The 18,974-nt window shown below is 39.6% G+C and overlaps 1 protein-coding gene across 5 annotated transcripts in view; it reads right to left on the bottom strand.

Moving 5' to 3' along the window:
* DKK2 (dickkopf Wnt signaling pathway inhibitor 2) overlaps positions 1–18,974 on the bottom strand; it is a 73,259-nt gene that overhangs the window by 44,244 nt on the left and 10,041 nt on the right. The window contains exons 2-6 of one of the 5 annotated variants that reach the window (XM_086888624.1): positions 17,497–17,661; positions 14,846–14,977; positions 13,910–14,006; positions 13,356–13,595; positions 3,160–3,315 (exon numbers count right to left, since the gene is read on the bottom strand). The gene's annotated coding sequence lies outside the window, so the exon portion shown is untranslated. The remainder of the gene's footprint in view (positions 1–3,159; positions 3,316–13,355; positions 13,596–13,909; positions 14,007–14,845; positions 14,978–17,496; positions 17,662–18,974) is intronic. The other 4 variants (XM_086888625.1, XM_023924707.2, XM_086888626.1 and 1 more) reach the window with 4 other exon arrangements.

The following is an 18,974-nucleotide window of genomic DNA, read 5'->3' as shown; positions in this document are numbered from 1 at the left end:
AAAATTTATTTCAATTTGGAGAATTTTAATTCAAAAATATAAATACTTTAATTCCTTTTCTACTGTCTCTTTGATGTTCTTTGCCAGGGAGTTCCACTAAGTTAATTGTAGGTCTTTTTTCATTTTTCTTGGGAGGAGAATAGGATTTGGTGGGGGGAGGGTGTCAGGAGCCACATGGAAAAGAAAATCAACCTTTTGTCCTCTTGCTTCCCCCTCCTTTGACTCTGAAAGTTTTAAAAGATGAAATATTTGGAAAGGGCATAATATAGCAGAAGTCAAGACAAAAGCAAGAAATTATGGAAAACAAGAAATTAATAAATTCAATTTAAAGGCAAAATGGAAATAGAATGTAACGAGGAGATCCTTTACCTGACCTCCTCCAAAGGGGCAAATTACACATTGTAGATGCTAAATATTTTGGGCCTGATTACAATCCTGTGTATTTTACAGCATCTACCTTTTAAGACATGTGACTTTAGTTGAACCCTTTTTGATTTACACCAGCTTTAGTTAAGTCTCATGTCCTGTTTTGCTTTCCCTTAAACAAACAAATTTACCTGTTCTTCAAATTAAATCTGTTTTTAATTTTATATAAAGCATTTAGGAATACTTGTCATACAAAAGACATTCTATTACACAGAGGTATATTGTTTTTTGTTATTATTTTTTAGGTTTACCAGCTGCACTGCATTTCCATTGCCCCTCACATAAACTCTAACAATTTGGATATGGCCAAATCTCTCCTAGCACTGCTCCTGGGGCCTACTCTTTTTTATTTAATTTCTGACTAAAAAATTCAATCAGGGCCATTAAACAATAAGTAGTTTTTACTAAGGCTACAGCTCAACAACATATAAATATATTTACTTTTTAAGTACCTTTAAGGATCTCCTTTCCCCTCTGTCTTCCCTCTCTCCTTGGGGATGACTTTTGGGTTCATTGATTTCCTTTTTTCACCGTTTTTATATTTAGCTCACAACCAAACCCTCTCAATTAGATAAGGCTTTGCATAGCAGTAAAAGGGCAAGAGTGTGCAGACACTGGTAGTGGGTGGAATGGGGACCAAGGGCAACAGGATTCCCTCACTCCAGCACTTCCACCAAACGTCTCATGGCCTGGGACTGTGGCTCCAGCAAAGCGCTTGGAGGACAAGCTAGGGCCAGAAGCCATGACACGGGTATCCAGAAATCCACAACAATATAGCCCATGGCCGCCACAAACCCCTTCTCCACAGGTCACATTTCTATATTACCATCAGGGTAACTCAGTAGAGCTCATGCCATTTTGCACTGGAGTCCATAGGTGGGACTCCTGCCCCAGAAACTGCCTCCCTGCTCCTCCTCCTCTTTCCCTCTTGACAGATGGTGTGTGGAAGCTGCAGCCACAGCCCTGTGAGCCAAGAGTGCTGTGGAGACCCCACTTCAGGTGATGGAACAGATGGCCAGAGGAGTAAAATTCCTCCTCCTCCTCCTCTGCCTTCATCCCTTACAGCTCTGTGCGGTGGGACAGGCTGCCAGTGCCCTGCAGGGTGGCATTCCAACACAGGGAGCAGGCCAGCCAGCACTCGCTGGGCTGCCACCACAACACCCTGGCAAGGGCTTGATGCCGGCTGCGGAGCATCCCCCTGCTGACGTCGTGCCTGGCCCCATCAAGCAGTCCCAGCTCACCTCTTCCTCTCCAAAGGTTTGCCTCACCCCAAAACTGTCAGCAAGCACAGCCACTGGTGTAATTGCCGCCTGACCCGGCTGAGTCGCGACGGGTGGCTCCAGCTGCAGCCCGAGCAGGAGGCACAACCGCAGCCTGGAGAGAGGCAGGCTCACAGCGTGCAACCCCGGGCATGGAAACAGGAGGAGAAATATCATATCCTTTGATTTCTGTATTTTTGGGTCTAATTCCTAATACCATGCTCCTTGCGAGCAGGAAGGCAAATGATGCAATAAAACTGTTTTGAAATCCTTATTTATATTTTTTCTCCTGCTGATATTTTTTGAAAAAGATGAGTACTGAATGTTACAGTTATTCCTCATAAATAACTCCTTTTCCTGATTAAAACAGTCCAGGATGGTGTCAGAGTTAATTCACAACACAGTGTGCTGTGACTAGCTTGGTTGCTCTCCGTCCAGGATTTCAATCAGCCTCTCTGACCACAATTAACCCTTTGGAGTGAGAATAACCAACTTCTTGGAAGGATGACAAAGCAAAGGGAAGCACTCTCAGCCCATCAAAATTAATAACCATTTATAAACATTGCTTCAAAAGCCAATGCAATAATAGGTCATCTTCAATTATTTTAAACCATTTCATTATTTTCTTCAAAACACCTTCACCAAATCAGTGAACTAAATGCCACCCATCCATACTCCCAAAACTGCATGTATTTTAGCACTGATCTGAAAAAGAAGTTCTTTCCAAAAGGAAAGTTTCAGTGAAACATGATGAAGGTGCAGGTCCCACCCCTTGGAGGCTACAAACTAAACCCCTCAGTCTCCACACCAGGAGCTGAGGGAGCAGCCACACGTGTGGAGCAAGAGAAGCAGCAATGGCCAGGCAGTATTTCCCCATGTTCCTGCCGTGTGTGTGAGCAGGAATGCTGCTGGCCCCACCAGAGCTTCCCCAGCTCTGGAGCTGTGGGGAGGATGTATGTGAGCTACATTGGGAATGCTCAGCACGTGGTTTTCCAGAAGATCATAACTCACAAACCAAAACATGGATCCGCGGTAGCTCAGAAAGATGGCTGGCTTGATATGGAAATAGCTGAAATTTCAGCCTCTCTCCCTCCCCCAGCTGCGTACGTTGAAGAGTTGTTAAAACAAGAAAAAGATCTATAATTAGCAAGTCTACATACACCCATTTTCTTTGCAATATTTTTAGCAATATTGAGCCAAGTTACTCAAACTTTCCAAAGAAAAATAACCGTAAGGAAAATTCCCTTCTCTGGAATGAAAGCAGTAGAAAAATATGAGGTTGAAAAGGGTTAGAATGGAAACCATTGTGCAACCTTAGCTATAATAAGGACTGAAAAAACTGATTGTTGTTTATTACATTTATTTCATGTTGTCTGATAAACAAATTTCATGTTGTCTTCAGCCGTCACAGCTGAAGATGGTATAGAAGACCAAATGCAAAATTACCTTCATTCATATTGGCTTTCTAACCTACCTTAAATAAATGGTTTTGGAGCTAGGATGGTGTATCTAGAGGCTGTAATAAATATCCCACTCTCAGGGTTACAGCAGACTCTCTGCTTTGTAAATAATTGAGGTTGCTTCCTTCTCTTTATCACTGTTCAATTTACATCATCTTTATTTCAAAAAACTAAAACATAAAGAGACAAATATATTAAAATAAGTTTCTTTACACATCCCACTCCCCCTCATCCCCCCAGTTTTTGTAGCACAAGTACATTGCTTTAGAATCAGGAGCTAATATGACAGGGCAGAAATTCCTTGTCCACAATATAAGAATTTACGTTGAATGGTTAGTTCATTAAATAGAATCAAATTAAATAAAAATTCATCCTACTAACAGGCTATACAACAAATTTGATTTTTCTGCTTGCAAAGCAGAGAAAAAAAGAACCTCAAGGTAGCACTAAAGATACATCTCTTTGATCTATCACTAAAAGTGGGCAGCAATAAAATAAGGAGTTCAGTCCATAATTTTTTCAAGACATTGTCTATATAGCTGTTAAATAAAGCAGGATTATAGTACATTTTTCTCCCTAAAATCTTTGAAGAAGCCATTTAGTGAACTATGCAGGCTTAATTCCTGGCTTAATGCACAGGTGATGGACAGCGACCGTGAAGCTCAATGGTTACAGGCCAGAACAATGTGCTGCAATTTTCCTCTTGCCAGTGTACATTTATACTCAGCTCTCTGGCTATAGTTATTTCCCAATTTTTGTCTCAGTGTAAGAAAATGACAAATAAAGGTGAGAAGGGGAAAAAAAGGGAGCCTCTCCTCTTTGGTATGCAGCCCGGTTTACTACCAAGAAGGGAGCTTGCTTCACAAATAATCCTGCGAGCATCTAAATTTACTCCCATTCTAGCATTTGGTAACCCAGCCTCACTCTGGCCTTTGGTAATTCAAAGACAATGACTACGTAAACCTCAGCCTTAGCTTCCTTCCCAAGGCTTGGCTCCTTGTATCACTGTGCTCCAGAGCCTGCTCTGTCCCAGAGCTCTCTGGCTTAAAGAGTTAACCAAACCTTTTTGCCAGCCCAACTCAGCGTTACTTTTCTGGGTCTTAGAAGTTAGCACTTGAACCTGAGCTGGTGACTCAGAGACCCCTGCTAAATGAATTCCTGGTTTAAGTGCACTGACATGGATGGAGTCACAAAAGGAACAAAACTGGTCCTTTGCCTTACTTGCTCTTATCCACAATAGGCAGCTCTATTTTTCTACATAACAAGCACCAGAATACAGAATATATTATTAGCTGCCAAGAAATGTAGAACAAACAGACTTACATGTTTTTCCCTTTATTTCCATCATCTGACCTTTGCTTTTTATGTCTTAGGAGCAAGATGCAACTTTATTTACATGTATAATCTAGATGAAATTCTAGTTTGTGTGTAGAAAGTTATGTGAACTTTGGCCTTTGAATTTGACTTTCCTTTTTTTTTCCAGAGCATAACATAATGAATTAATGGAAACGTGAAAAAGTTAGGTTTTAGAATTATTCTAATTTCAAGTTTCTAATTCTTTCAGGCCAGACTTGATCCTTTATCCTTCCCTAGAGGTTTGAAGCATTAGTTCATAGTCTAAAATATAAACTTGTGTCCTGACACAGAAGGTACTAAAATCACTCATATTGCCCAGCTCAATAATAATAGCTTTGGAATCCCCATGGAAAGATTGACTGTAGAAAAAGGTGCTACTAGCCACCTCAATTTGTATAACACATCAGTAGAGAGAAAGTTAATTATTAAAACAGCAGAATTCAAATTATTAGGATGATAACAAAATCTAATAGGGAAACAGAGTAAATACTAAGAGAGTCAACATGAAAAAGTAAACCAGATAATGATCTAGGTATGACTTATGAGGGGTGAGAAGAGTTTAAATAGAATCACAGAATCACAGACTGGTTTGGGCTGAACAATTCCAACTCTTTCATCCTTTCCTCATAGGAGAGGTGCTCCATCCCGCTGATCAGCTTGGTGGCCTCTCCTTTGGACTTGCTCCAACAGGTCCATGTTCTTCCTGTGGTGGGGACCCCAGAGATGGACACAGCACTGCAGGTGGTGTCCCCAAGGACATTCACACCATTCAAACCTGCAGCTGAATACATTGACTCTGGTTTTCCTCACCCGTCTGATCAACTTTGGATGTTTAACTTATATTTTCCAACTCCCCAGTTTTTTACTCCTATGTACCTGCCTAGACTCTGATTGCTAGTGAGAAAAAACATCTCACTTCTACCCCATATTTTATGTCTAGGCTATGCAATCTCTCCAGTTTTACATACCAAATGAAAACCAATATGATACATGCTAAATCTTGGTCTTCCTTGGTTAGGAATTTTTCATGAAATAACAGTAAGTAGCCCACAACATTAAAACAAAGGGAATGATGAATAAAAAATTAAAGTGCTAACGTCTACTCATAGTTCTCATTAAACAAAATATCAATTCTGGCATAAATATTTAAATTCAGTATAACGTTATTGAAAAAAACCTTTAAAACCATGCCTCTATATATCAAAAAACACTATTCTGATAAAACCATAATACTTTATCTAAAAATGAACAAGAGAAGGTTCTTCACAGGGAGTCTGTGCATAATCAAAGAAAAAATAATTTGGGTTTACCAATGTATCTGTTTTGTTATTTTTTTTAACATTCACATGGTTTTATTATGTGAGTTTTTTTGTTATCTCTGTCCCTACCAGTGTACAGATGATTGTCAATCCAGTATCTCTGGGGCAGGAGCAGGGAGCTTCTCTGTGGAAATAACATCCTTCCAAATTTCATGGTACTATTTATTAATTAGTGGCTAAGAGCCTGTTCTTTTCATTTTCTACCACACACAACCCACATGGTCAGCAACAAATCATCAAAGCAGTCCGGATGGTTGCTTTCAGAGGTATTTTTCAGAAAGGGATATAAAAAGTCTAACAAACCAAAGGAGCGACAATCTAAGTCACTTTTGAGAGAACACCATATACAACTCAAGAGAAACAGTGGCCTTAACTGTAAGGGAAGAGCTCAGCACAAAGCATCTGGGTGGTAGAGCTCTGCTGCTTCAATGAAAGCCACTGTCTGTTACAAAGACAGAAAAATCCCTCCCAAAAATAGTAAAAAAAAAATAATCAAGATGATTAAAAGATTACTCACATGCAATCTCTCTCTAACATTATTAGCTCTCAGCTCCTAAACACTGAATTTACAGGTAACCAGCTAATCACAGCAGCTTTTGATAGCTTTTTCATTCTCCAGCAATAAGGCCACCCCAGTTTCATCTTGGAGGCTGTATAACTTTTTGCATTGATTGCATTGATTAAAATGAGAAGATACTTAATCTACTCTAGTTCTAATTCTTCATATGATCTTAGGAAATAGGACCACATTTTTAATACTATATTTAAAAACAGCTCTAGAAAACATACATTCCTATAGGCCCAGTGCTTTTCTCAAGGCGGGAAAGATGAGTAATGCTTCCAAAAGACAAGTACAGTAGCTGGGGATGTGGTACAGCAAACTTGGTTAAAGTTAGTTAAACTGTGAAGTTCAAAAATTTTGTTTCAAAATGCTCCTGGGAGGAGGAATGCAGCGTCAAAAAGCAGCTCCCCATCAAAACTGATGTGTATGTCCCTACATCTTTTAAAGCCTTTAGGAACTGTTGAGCAGGCCTCCCATCAGCCTGTCAGATACTGAACTTCCCAAGACAAATGAAACTCACTTTTGCAAGACTTGTAAAGCAAGAATGTATGTAACCTGCTTTTTCAAAACACACATGTTGCAAATACAGATACTGACTGTACTGACATTTCTCCATTACAGCTTAAAATAACATCCTGTGTGATGCCTATATGCTGAGCTGTTAGCTCAGTTTTGGAATTTCTAAACACTGGTTTGCTTTCAAAGAATAACACTCCGGTTTCTGTACAATACATGAGAGCACACTGGCTCTTCAGCTGGGAAACAAAGTTAAGAATGTGTGGGCTTTGGCTTCAGAATTAACCATGCTTTAGTAATCTAGTATACTAAACTGTTTCTTATTAATGTATCATGCAAATACTCTCCAGTCCTCCCACAAGTCTGACACTTTCCCAACATATCAATAGCAAATGTTCTGTGAAATGCAACTTTTCTGATGTAGGCCACCCTGACTTTCAGTGTGATCTCAACCCACCATCCAAATCTTCATGGCAGATGCATAATGGGGTTCTTTAGTAGGGGAAACAATATAGAAAAAAAAAAAAGTTTTGTTGCTACTTTGATATATTAAATTTATTTGCTTTAGCAAAGAGACTGCTTTTTATTTACTTTTTTCTTTCTTAATTACAGCTGAATAGCATCAGGTTTGTTGGGTTCTCAGAGTCAGAATATAAAGTAATGTTGGGAGATGGTTGGTATCAGCCTTTCATTATGTAGCTAGCTGATTTTACATACAATTTTTAAGTGCCTTGTCTTAACCCCAGCTGTTTTGTGTCTTAATACAGATGAGATAGAGAATGTACCCTGTGACTTTTGTTACATGACAAATACACTCTGCAGAGGCTCTGCCACCACTGCCCCATCTCACAGAGGAGATTTTTATTTGACGCTGCTGTTGCCAAGCCACATGCCAGCTTCACGTTCCTTCTGCAGGTGGCAGATGTGACAAGGTGAGCACAGGGCAATGTCTCATTAACCAACAGGAGCTACTTGTAAGCAGGCTAGCTGGTGCTGGCTGCAGCAGAAAGCAGGTGAACCTGCCCTGCTAGCCAAGAGGCTTTGTGGTTTGTCCCAACAGCTGCCCCACCTCGGTCACTACCAGCACCAGTGTGACCCTTACCCTCACTGTTTCGAAGCCACCAGCCTGTAGTCCAGATGTCATTACAGGTTGTGGCCCTAACAAGAAGGCATTCAAAATGGCACATGAAGGTATCAGAGGAATATATAGCCATTGATATTTGTTTTTCATATGTTTGTGCTTTACATCTTTTTAGGCTACAATAAAAGCCACAGTGTGATCTACTCTCCTCTGACTCGGCCATAGTGTCTTTCAGGAGCTTTCTGTAGGCACTGCTGAAACAGAGAACCTTGAGAAATGATAGAGGGTATGTGTTCTAATTTTTAGCTTTTTATCTCCCTTCTGGTTTTTACATTCTCTGTTCAGATGCACTACAGTTTTCCCCCATGAAACTCAGAGCTATCACTTCACAGAAGCTATGCTAACAGTGCAGGAGACAAAAGCCATGTGGGCTGCGTGAAGGCAGATCTGGGGTGACGCAGTGGCTGAGCAGAGGAGTGAGCTCAGAAAAATAACAGTGCATCAAGGGTGGAAGGCAAATTAAAGAGATTTGGACACTTAGGTGGGGCTGGATGCTGACCAGACACTGGTACCCAGACCACACAAAAAACTAGAAAGCAGTGCCTTGATAGTGACATGGGTCAGGGAGAAAATTTTAGCAGCTGTTTTTCAATTGAACTGCATTTCAGAAGGGAGCTGACAGGCTCCAGTGGCCACTCATGGACCACACAAATATTTCAACACTTGCCTCTTTAGTCATGGATGTGAGATACAATAAAAAACCTCAGCAAACAATAGAGTCCCTCTGAAATGTTCCTCAATACCTAGTCCTGTAGAATTCCTGGATTTTTTTTTTTCTTTGTTTGCTCCTTTTTAGATCTTGGTCTTAGAGTTAAGAGATTATGAGGAACAATATTTTGGAAAAACAAAGGCCACTGCACAATAAAGTTCTGTTTGTACAAGTAAGAGTTTGAACTAAAACAAAAGGTAAGAGAAGCAGTCCAGAATTTGGTCCCAAAGCAATGTCCTCTGCCATATTTCATTCTGCATCCACACTTAACTGGTAGGTGCTATACTATACCTGTGTCCTCTTCAGCAAATGCAAACTCACTACACTTGTAAAGGACAAAGAGCTTTGCACTCAGGCTTAATGCAAGACACAACAGAAAAATGAGGGGGAAACTGGTTTTCCTAGACTTCTTTGGATTATGCCTTTTTTTATCCCCAAAATTGAAAACAACTGGAAATACTTAGGAAATTCAGGAGATTTAGGGGTTGTTTATAAAGAAAATGAAAACAACTGATCCAAATGCCTCTATATTTTAAAGCTCCAAGGTAAAGGCATATTAAAAATAACCAGGTCCTCTAGTTTCTATTGCCTAAAGAAAACTTAAATCTAAAATAATTGTTTTTTAAAATTGATTTCCTTTAACATGTGTACAAGATTAAGTGGTTACAAATAGAAATGCTAGATATTCTGAAATATTTATGGCAAATATCTGAGTTGCTTATTCTGGCAGCTTCCATAAGAAGGGATCATTATGGTATCTACAATTTTTTTCTCCCAGAGAAACAGCAGGAAAAAAGAGTAAGAAAAAAAAAACAGGATAAAATGAATTCAGGGTAAATTGCAGCACATACCTCTGCTTCCGTTCCCTGGTAAAGAAAAGCCATTGTATGCATGCTACAAGACTAATCTAAACTTCTTTTCCAAACAATGTACTTAAATGAGCAACTGAAATAAGTGGGTGCAATTCTTAATATTTTATGTTTGCAATGGAGCAATATCTGGTTCATACTTTTTTTTCTCCCCCCTCCCCCCCATTTAATAAGGATTTCTTTATCTTCAGGATTATAAAGCACAGCCACATGCCCTCTAGTGAGCTACACAACAACTGCATCTTGGTAGGTGGAGAGTGGTCACCTCATTTAAAAGATGCCTCTTTACACTACCATGTGCTGTTTTTTTTCACAAAGGTACTTGTCATGTTTTATACTCAAGCCTTCTGCATCTTCTAGTTTTCTGAGAGTTCCTTTTCTCAGTCCAGGAAATTAAATGTTCTGAATTAGGGAATAGAAATACTTAGTCCAGTGACCAGCATTTAAAGCAAAGCTAGACTTGGAAACTACAGAAGCCGTGTTGCTTCAGCTAAGTATCAAAGGCACAGTGTATGAAGAACATTTTCCTAAGAGTTTTCATATTTCCTTGGGAAAATAAGAGAATTCTAACCTAATAAATAAATGACCAGAAGCCGTAAGAAATGTACTAATATACACAGTATCATTATGGCTTGGACGTGCTCTTCCCTGTTTTGGAAAGAATCTCTCCTTCCTTACACACCATTGAGTAAAGTGGACCAAGGCACATCTCTGAATGCCTTCCAGCATGAGGACCTGGAGAAGGATCTTGTCTATCATTTCCTTTTAGGAGGGCTCATCTGTCCCCTCTTAGGCAGTAGCTATTTGGAAATGGAGCCCTACTGGTGTTGATGAAATTGTGCTTGCAGCAAGCAGGTTTGTCCCATGCTAACATTTGACGGAAGGATACTCAGTCACCATCTTCAGGGGGCTCTCAGATACGTGCAGATATTTCACAGGTCACATGTGCCTCCTATGCCACAGACTGGCAGCTCCCCTTCAAGCCATGCTCTTTTCTAGAGAGATAATTCAGCTCTTAGCCAGCAGCTGCACCACTCACATGAGCAAAGTTTAACATGTGCTTGAAACTTTACAGGATTGGATTAAAATACAAGGTTACCCAAAGTTTACTGCAGTTTCTTTTTTGCTCATTTGTGCCCCTGCAATGCATCATTACCCACATGCTTAAAGAGTCTTACTCTGTCATAATCCATAATATTTGGCCTGATGCTAGTAAAGCATATGAAAAGAATAAGAACTGCTGTTGCCACTGCCAATAGTAATAATGAAGTATCCTATTCTCATGATACAAATTAGAAATGCACGGAACATGGGATTCCTATTTTGTGATTATCATGCTCCATAATTAATAAAAATAGCAGTACAGTTATACCAAAAGCAGCAACAAATAAAAAGATAGAAGGAAATTTCAAATTAATCCTGTTTCTCTAGATATGCTCAAAAATTATGTAATACATCAGAAAAATGAACTTCTGACTTACAGATTATATATTACATTTGGAATCCCAGTCTCATCTGAAAAGCATAAAATGCCTTTTTGAAATGTTTATTTAATTTTTCTTGTGACAAATGAGGAACTGTTGTATCCAGTTATGCAACACAAGTAACTGTCACTCCCTCCTTTGCCATTTTACTAGATTCATACCAAAAAGCAGCATAGCAAATGTCTTTTCCGATTATTAGACTTTGGCATATTTTCCAGTAGTTAACTTGTGACCCATTTACCCCAAGTCCTCCTTCAGCTGTCTTAGGTTCAGCTGTGCACTTAGCAGGTGGTTTGAATGTATTTCAGTCCGACATCATGGGCTCACCAACCCAAAGAGATGCATCAGTCCTAAAATCCCCTTTCCACAGGGAATATCCGCAGATTATAAATATTATTTTAATATGAGTCTATATCTTTTATGTAAGAGTTTACTTAGAGGTTACTATTGCTGTCTGAAAGTCTTGTCATCCCAACTGGAGTAGGAGCTGGAATGTCTCCATGTTGGGCAACAATAAATGTACTTCATATGAAGATGTTTATCTGGATGCAGCAAGGCAGTTATTCCAGGGGAAATTATGGCTGACAGCATAAAAAAGTCTGGTTAGTAATCCAAGTGACATCTTGGGATATGTAAAAGATTAAGTAACAATGTCTGGAATGGACTAGATCAAGACAAATCCAAGTTCAATGGGAACTTAAGCAACTAAAAGAGCACTAAATAATCTGAGGAATCCATCTAAAGATTCAAGATGAAAACAACCCCATTCCTTTGCTTATATTCCCTTGGTCTGGTTCACAGTTTTGTTGTTGATGGATGCCTATCTCTTTAGTCAATGTCTAGCCTGTCTCTTTAGGCAATACTTTATAGCAATAAGACACGTTATTTATATGAATAAAATTTGCTAGCAACAAAGTCTGATCCTTACCAAATATGGTCTCCTTTCTTGGTTCCATCATGGTTCATAACCAAAGGGGTAAAAACCCACGAAGTTTTACTGTTCATATTAGGAGCCTTCATGAGACAGGAATGTTTATTTACAAAGCTTTCACCCAAAAGCAGAGATCAGAATGTATTCAGGGGAAACTACAACTATGTTTATACCTGATAGGAAACAAAAGCTTCTCTCATGTATTAAAAATGGTCTATTAAATTTTCCTATCTACCATATCTCCCTACTAAACTAGAAAGTTCATGATCCTGAGGTAACTCAGGGACTTGGAAATCTTCTCAAGAGAGCATTCACCTGATGTTTTCACACATAATTTTCACAAATACCTATTTATTTTTAATATCAGTTTTGTTGTTTCACCTTCCTATCTAAGCAAGAAGCAGGATTTCGGAATTTGACACTACCTGCCTATTAAATTTGTGTGAAAATGTTATTTCCACACTTAAAATTTCACTTAAACCTGCAACCTGTTACCTGATAGACAACATAATAAGGCAAAATAATACATTTATTAACTGCTAAATAACACAGCCCAACAACTACCATTCATCCCTCCCCATCTGAAACCTTGTATCCTAGCCCTTCTCATTAATTCAATATTTAGTTATGTTCTAGAACCATCTCCCCACAGTTGTAAAACACTTATGGGGATGATAATTAAAGCAACCTGAGCCTATTAAGCATAATCAACTTGGTAACTGAGATAACTCAGTCTCAGCTTCTAAAATAAACAAGCCAGGCATTTGTATTTGGAATCCCAGTAGAAGACATGACTTACAGCTCATCCTCTCCTCCCAAGAAGACTAAGTTATGTTACTCCCTCTGTTCAATCTATATATAATTTAACTGCTTGAAGGTAAATAGGAGCTTGAGGGTCTTATGGACATCACCTGGTCCATAAAAGAGACATTTTTGTGAGCAATGTTAGACCATTTGTCTCCTCTACCAGCTGTTTCAAGAACTGTTGTGCCAGTTACAGATGATGCTGGCACAGGCTTACATGGTGCCCTCTAGATATGAGAGATCATAAGAACAGTTCCTGTGCATTTCCATGTTATGTCCCAATAGCATTCCTGTCTTATGGTGTAGGGCAGGAAAATCTCTGAAAACACCCTCCCAGGCAATAAAGGATAATGAAAAGTGCTTCAAAAGAAGTTAAGCAGAGCTCTGAAGACGGAACAAGAAAGCAGTCTCCATACACAAAACTTGCACTGTGTCATAAATCTAATACATGTCTCTCATTCTGACTGAACTGCCATGCTCTTGCTCTAATGAAGTACAAGGCAAATGTATTGTACCCACCTTCACTAAAGCCAGCAATAAAGCTCTGTGTGTGTCTCTGTGCAGCATCAAAACATTTCACATTATTGTTTTAAATAGCAAGAGGACTGCAAGGAAAGACGTCTGTATTTTCTTAATAGCTGTAACCACAGTACATAGCACATGTCAAAATTTTGAAAAGAGAACAGATTCCCAACGCTTTGTACAATGTATATGGTTTCTTTGCTTTGATGTCTTTGCTTCTTTATTGTATTAAATTATCTGGATTTAAAAAAAGAAAAAAAAAAAGAAGGTTGTCTTTTGTCTTGTTACTGAACTGTCAAACATTATTTGAGCTAAGAAAGCAGCCAGGGCCTCCATAACAGTTTTGGGGAGGGGAGGAAGGAAAAAGGAAAATTGTTAAGTATCCTGCCTATTTGCATAGTTAGGTATTTCAGCCATGAGGACTGCAGTGGGATGGCATTGTTCTAAGAGTTACTATGACTTTTAAAACCCACATGAAAAGGTATCTATCCTATCACTCCTTAAGGAAGTCCTGCATCCCTTCACACCACCATTGTCTGCAATTCTCCTACCTGTCTCACATTTCCCAGAGGAACAGGATGGAGGATGATTTCTGTCTCTGGACACTGCTTTGTGGATGCAAGTTGTATTTCTTGCACGCTTTTTCTTCTAACAAACAAGCATGACAGAGAGAAAAGATCAATTTCTCTTTTTTTAATATCTAGGCAAAAATGCCTGCCAACAGAAATTATATTGCTCTGCTGATGCTTTTTTCTTTACCTGGAGCATCCTTGAAATCAGTACCAGCTGTTGCACAGAAGGGTTTTGGTGCCCTTAACAGAGATTTATAACTTTAGGAGAAGGAATAAGTGAGAGGAGCACAGAAACCTCATAGAGAAAGTATTTTGCTGCCATGGCATAGAGCTGTACATCAAATAGACCTGTCTCTGCAGAGGAACTGAAAAAGACCTCCTTCAAATCACTCAGCAACTGTAGAACTGGATAAAAAGTGTGGCCCTTTGAAGTCAAAGGCAAAACTCCAGGTGACTTTAGGCTGGCCACAGTTCCAGCTTTGAACTCAAATTTGAATGCAAATTTCACAAATCACCAGGCATAATCTGATTCAGATTCTTATAAAATAATCACAGCACTGGAGCAGAAGTCTCCCCGGTCCTTTGCTCTGGCTTATTTAATGGGAGTTTCCAACGCTCTGCTTGTTACACAGCTCAGTACAGGCACACATTTCAGCCTGTAACCCTGAAAATAGAGTCAGCTTTCATTGAAATGAGTGTTTCTGTAAAAACAGTCCCTAAAGTTTACATTAACAGATCTGGGATCTGCCGGTCTGGCTTGAGATCCTCTAGGCCCTGGATACCCACAAATCTCTGTCTATAACATCAGAAATGTTCAAATGCTAGCAGATTGTGATAAATTTCCATTTTGAGGTCACAAGAGGGAGAATTAAGAGTTTAAATGGAAAAATGTTAGTGGAAGTGACGTGAACTTACTTGTCTGCAATTGATCATGTTAAATAAATGTTGACCATATATTTCTTGATCTAGACCCAATGGCTAATACAAGCAGGAAAAAATGCATGCTTCTCCACCCTCCTTGTGCTGCTTCTGAGCCATAAACAAAGTCTGACAAAGAGAGGAAATGAAGAAGGTCAATATTTAGTTCTGTCATACAAGCAAAGCACAGGCTGCAGGCAAGAGTGCAAATTTGCATTGCAGGGTAAATGAGTTCCCAGAGGGCTCCATGCAGCAGTGGTTGGACCACTTATAGCTGAGGTCCAACTGCTGCTCTCATAGCTGCTGCTCTCCTTAGTGCACACAAAATATGCATTTGTTTTGTAGTTTCTTATGTAAAATCATTGATATGTAAAACAAATGGAGATAGAAGGATGATCAGTAGACACATAACATCCAGAAAGCTGTAGTACTTCTCCCCTTTAATACCAATACTTAGAAAATTCTCATTTAAGACAAAGTATTCACACATAAAGACTGATAGGAATGCAGACCAATTTCATGTTTTACATACTCTGTATTAAAGTCCACAAGGACAGTAGCCAGGTCATTACTAACCCTAGGAAAATAGTTCAGGTGGCACGTGAGATAGGGCAAGTCCCTGAATACTGGTGGGGCAGAGTAGGAACAAGGAAATTGGCTTTGCCAGCTCAGCCACCATGCTATAGACCTGTACACTGAAGCTCCAGTCCCAGCTTATCAATTTTTAGCATCAGGGCCAATTTAGGCAACTCCTTTCTCGTGCTCCCTTCTTCCCACGCTATCTTTCAGCTGAGCTGGTTCAGCTTTCTATAGGACCATGCGAAAAAACAGGAAAAGAAAATAATTTTAAACAAACACAAATGGTTAGGCACGTTTACAAAAATAATCTTACACAAATGAAAGCGGAAAAACAGTTGTTTTAGGCCAGGGCTGGCCAATGTTGTCATTTGCCATGCCACATGACAGCAGCATGTCTTTGCCACCCAAGACAAGCATCAGCAGGACTGGGGGCCAGCACAGGAGTAGAAGAAACTGCTGGAGTCAGGTCAAGAAATGCATTGTAAAGAGTAGGCTGCCTGTGATCACAGGCTCTCAGCCAGGTTAATGCTTGTTACCATTGATAAATCAAGTCCCATGAATACCACTGTAAGCAGATAGACAAGAATGCCAGAACTGACAATATCTGAGTGCTATAATTTGCCAACAGAAAGCACACTAATTTTTTTTTTCTTTGATGCTAAATTAAAATTGCTTGACTAGACTTCTAACAAGGCAAACAATTACATAAACTCTTTTATCAAGAAGCATACTTAAACAGAGGCTTGAAAAAATGGTGCAGGTTTCTTTTAATATTGTTTAAAATGCTTTCCCTTTTGAATTGCAGAATTTACCTCTGACACCTCTCCAACCTCATGTAAAAGAGTCTGGTTTTATGTTTATAGCTAACATTTAAGAGGTCTTGACTTTATTTGTTATTGGAATGAAGTTACCAATACATTCATTCACATGAGGAAGTCACATAAATACTGCCTTGTAACTTCACATGTAACTTCATCCTAACAGAGGCACTTGAGGTTTAACAAGCATTTTATTTGCCATGAAAAATTGAAAAATAGTGTATGGCAGCTTACGCAGAGCATTTTAGTCTCCTGAAGATACATGTGACATCATCATGTGACTCTCAGCTAAAGCAAAAACCAATGAAGTCAGCAGTTATCATAAAATACACAGAATTTCCTGAGTTGAAGGGGACCTACAAGGATCATAGAGTCCAAGACTGCACAGCACAGCCCCAAAAATCACAGCATGTTTCTCAAAGCCTTGTCCAAATGCTTTGTGAGCTCGGACAGGCCTGGTGCTCAACCAATTCATGGTACATCATTGCAATGACATGAAGCTGAGTTCACAGCAGCAGTGTTCAGCATTTAAAATCAACTCTTAACAAAAGAAATTGCTGAATTGAATGTTTTTCTGTTGCTATACTTAGTAGATGGACACAACAGCCATGGGGAAATTCCAAGCTGCAAAATCACCCTTGGTGGTTTTGGCATCAGCCACATCCTGCTCCAAGGTATAGGATGGAAGCTGAGTGCTCTTGTAGTGAGGGAAGCAGAAAACAGCTGGAGAACAAACCACCTTTTCTCACAGCGAGGAGGAATACCAGCAGGGATACCACATGGCATGTTCCAGACTGCATGTAGGTAAACTGGTGGGGTTTTAACATACAAAAAGAAAAACAGGACAGCAGATGCCTCTGTAATTTCAAATATCAGAAAAGCAATGAAAACTGAGTATTTGTCTCATGATTTGAGAAATTGCGACACTTGCAATACCAGAAATTTTGCCCAGAGCTTATGTAGGGATGTACGCAACTGTGGGAGCTCAGCCCTTGAGGAATCAGAGGTAAAATGCCTGAGCCATCATTTTAACCAAACAAAGCAACACATGGCATGTTCCCTTCCTACAATCACTCCCCAAAACTCAGTAACCTCAAAGTCCCATACTCTAGCATCATGAGAAGGGAAATAAGAAAATCTGGTTTTAACTCTCAGAAATGTCCTAGGTTTCAAGTGCTGCCTCATGTTTAATACCTGAGACAAGGAAAATCATTACTGAACCAGCATCATTTAAAGAAACCTCTCACTTACATCTCTCACTTGAAATGAGCCAGCAGTGCCCTTGTGGCCAGGAGGGATGATGGTATCCTAGGGTGCACCAGGAAGCCTGTGGCCAGCAGGTCAAGGTAGGTGATCCTTCTCCTTCACTCAGTCCTGGTGAGGAACATCTGGAGTGCTGTGTCCAGCTCTGGGCTCCTGAGTAGAAGAGAGGACAGGAGATCCTGGATCAGGTCCAGTGGAGGACAACAGAGAGATTTGGGATCTGAAGCATCTCTCTTATGAGGAGAGACTGTGGGAGCTGCACCTTTTTTGGAGCCCAGATTTGGGGTCTGGAGAAAAGAAGACTGTGTGGGGATCTCATCAATATTTATAAGTATCTCAAGGGCAGGTGCCAAGAGGATGGTGCCAGACTCTTTTCAGTGGTTCACAATGAAAAGACAAAGAGAAATGGCCATAAACTAAAATGTAAGGAATTTCACCTCAACATGAGGACAAACTCCTTTACATTGAGGATGGCAGAGCACTGGAACAGGCTGCCCAGGAAGGAAGTGGAGTCCCTCTCTGGAGACATTCAAAACCCACCCAGTCATGTTCCTGTGTCACCTGCTCCAAGTGCCGCTGCTTTGGCAGGGGTTAGACTAGATGATATCCAGAGTTCCTTTCCTAACAATTCTGTGATTGTGTGAGATCTCTTTTTTTTTTTTTTTTTAACAGAAAGCACACAGCATATTTGGAAGTAAGATCTCTGTAGGGTAAATGTTTATTCTGTTACTGCTCAATCACTTCCACTCCCATTGTTCACGCTCTGCAACCCTCTTCAATAAATAGTTCCATCACATATGTATAAATGTATATAATATAAATATATATAAATGTGTATATATATATAAATAAATATAAATGTATAAAATGTATGCATTCTTTTTTAAAGGGAAGGAAGAACAGACATCACAGTATGAAGAATGCACATTGAAGTCTTTCCTATTTTTTAAGACATTCCCACCTTTACTTTGTCTTTCTTACCTATTTGGTTCTTCCTGCAGTTGTACTCTTTGAAACAGTGTTAATGTTCTGACTCGTTTGTGCTCCTTCCATTCCATTCCATTCCATTCCATTCCATTCCATTCCATTCCATTTCTACTGCACAACACATCTCTTGGGGATTGCTTAACTCTTACTTGGGGTTAGAGCTACCTTACCTCCGGCATTCTCCTCTATCTTGCTCTGAGCTTCCATCTCTTAATGGAACTGTGTTTACGTGCAGCATGATGGATAAACTGGCATGAAACATGAATGCCAACGTGACAAACTTTCCTTCAGAAAGCAAAGACTGTCTTTGTACCATATAAATTAAAATCTAATGCTTGGAACACCTTTAGCAATAACATGCACGGCAGCTATACAGGAGCTCTGCCACAAGAAGAGGGCATCAAACCCTAGATTGCTTGGATTTCTGACTAGCATGGCAGATTTCATTTAATCAAAAAATTCAAATGTACACTTCAGGT

Source organism: Cyanistes caeruleus, chromosome 5 (genome assembly GCF_971803275.1).
Source record: "Cyanistes caeruleus chromosome 5, bCyaCae1.hap1.1, whole genome shotgun sequence".
Classification (NCBI taxonomy): domain Eukaryota; kingdom Metazoa; phylum Chordata; class Aves; order Passeriformes; family Paridae; genus Cyanistes; species Cyanistes caeruleus.
Note: the sequence above shows the minus strand (reverse complement) of the source record. Positions and strands in the feature narration are given on the sequence as shown.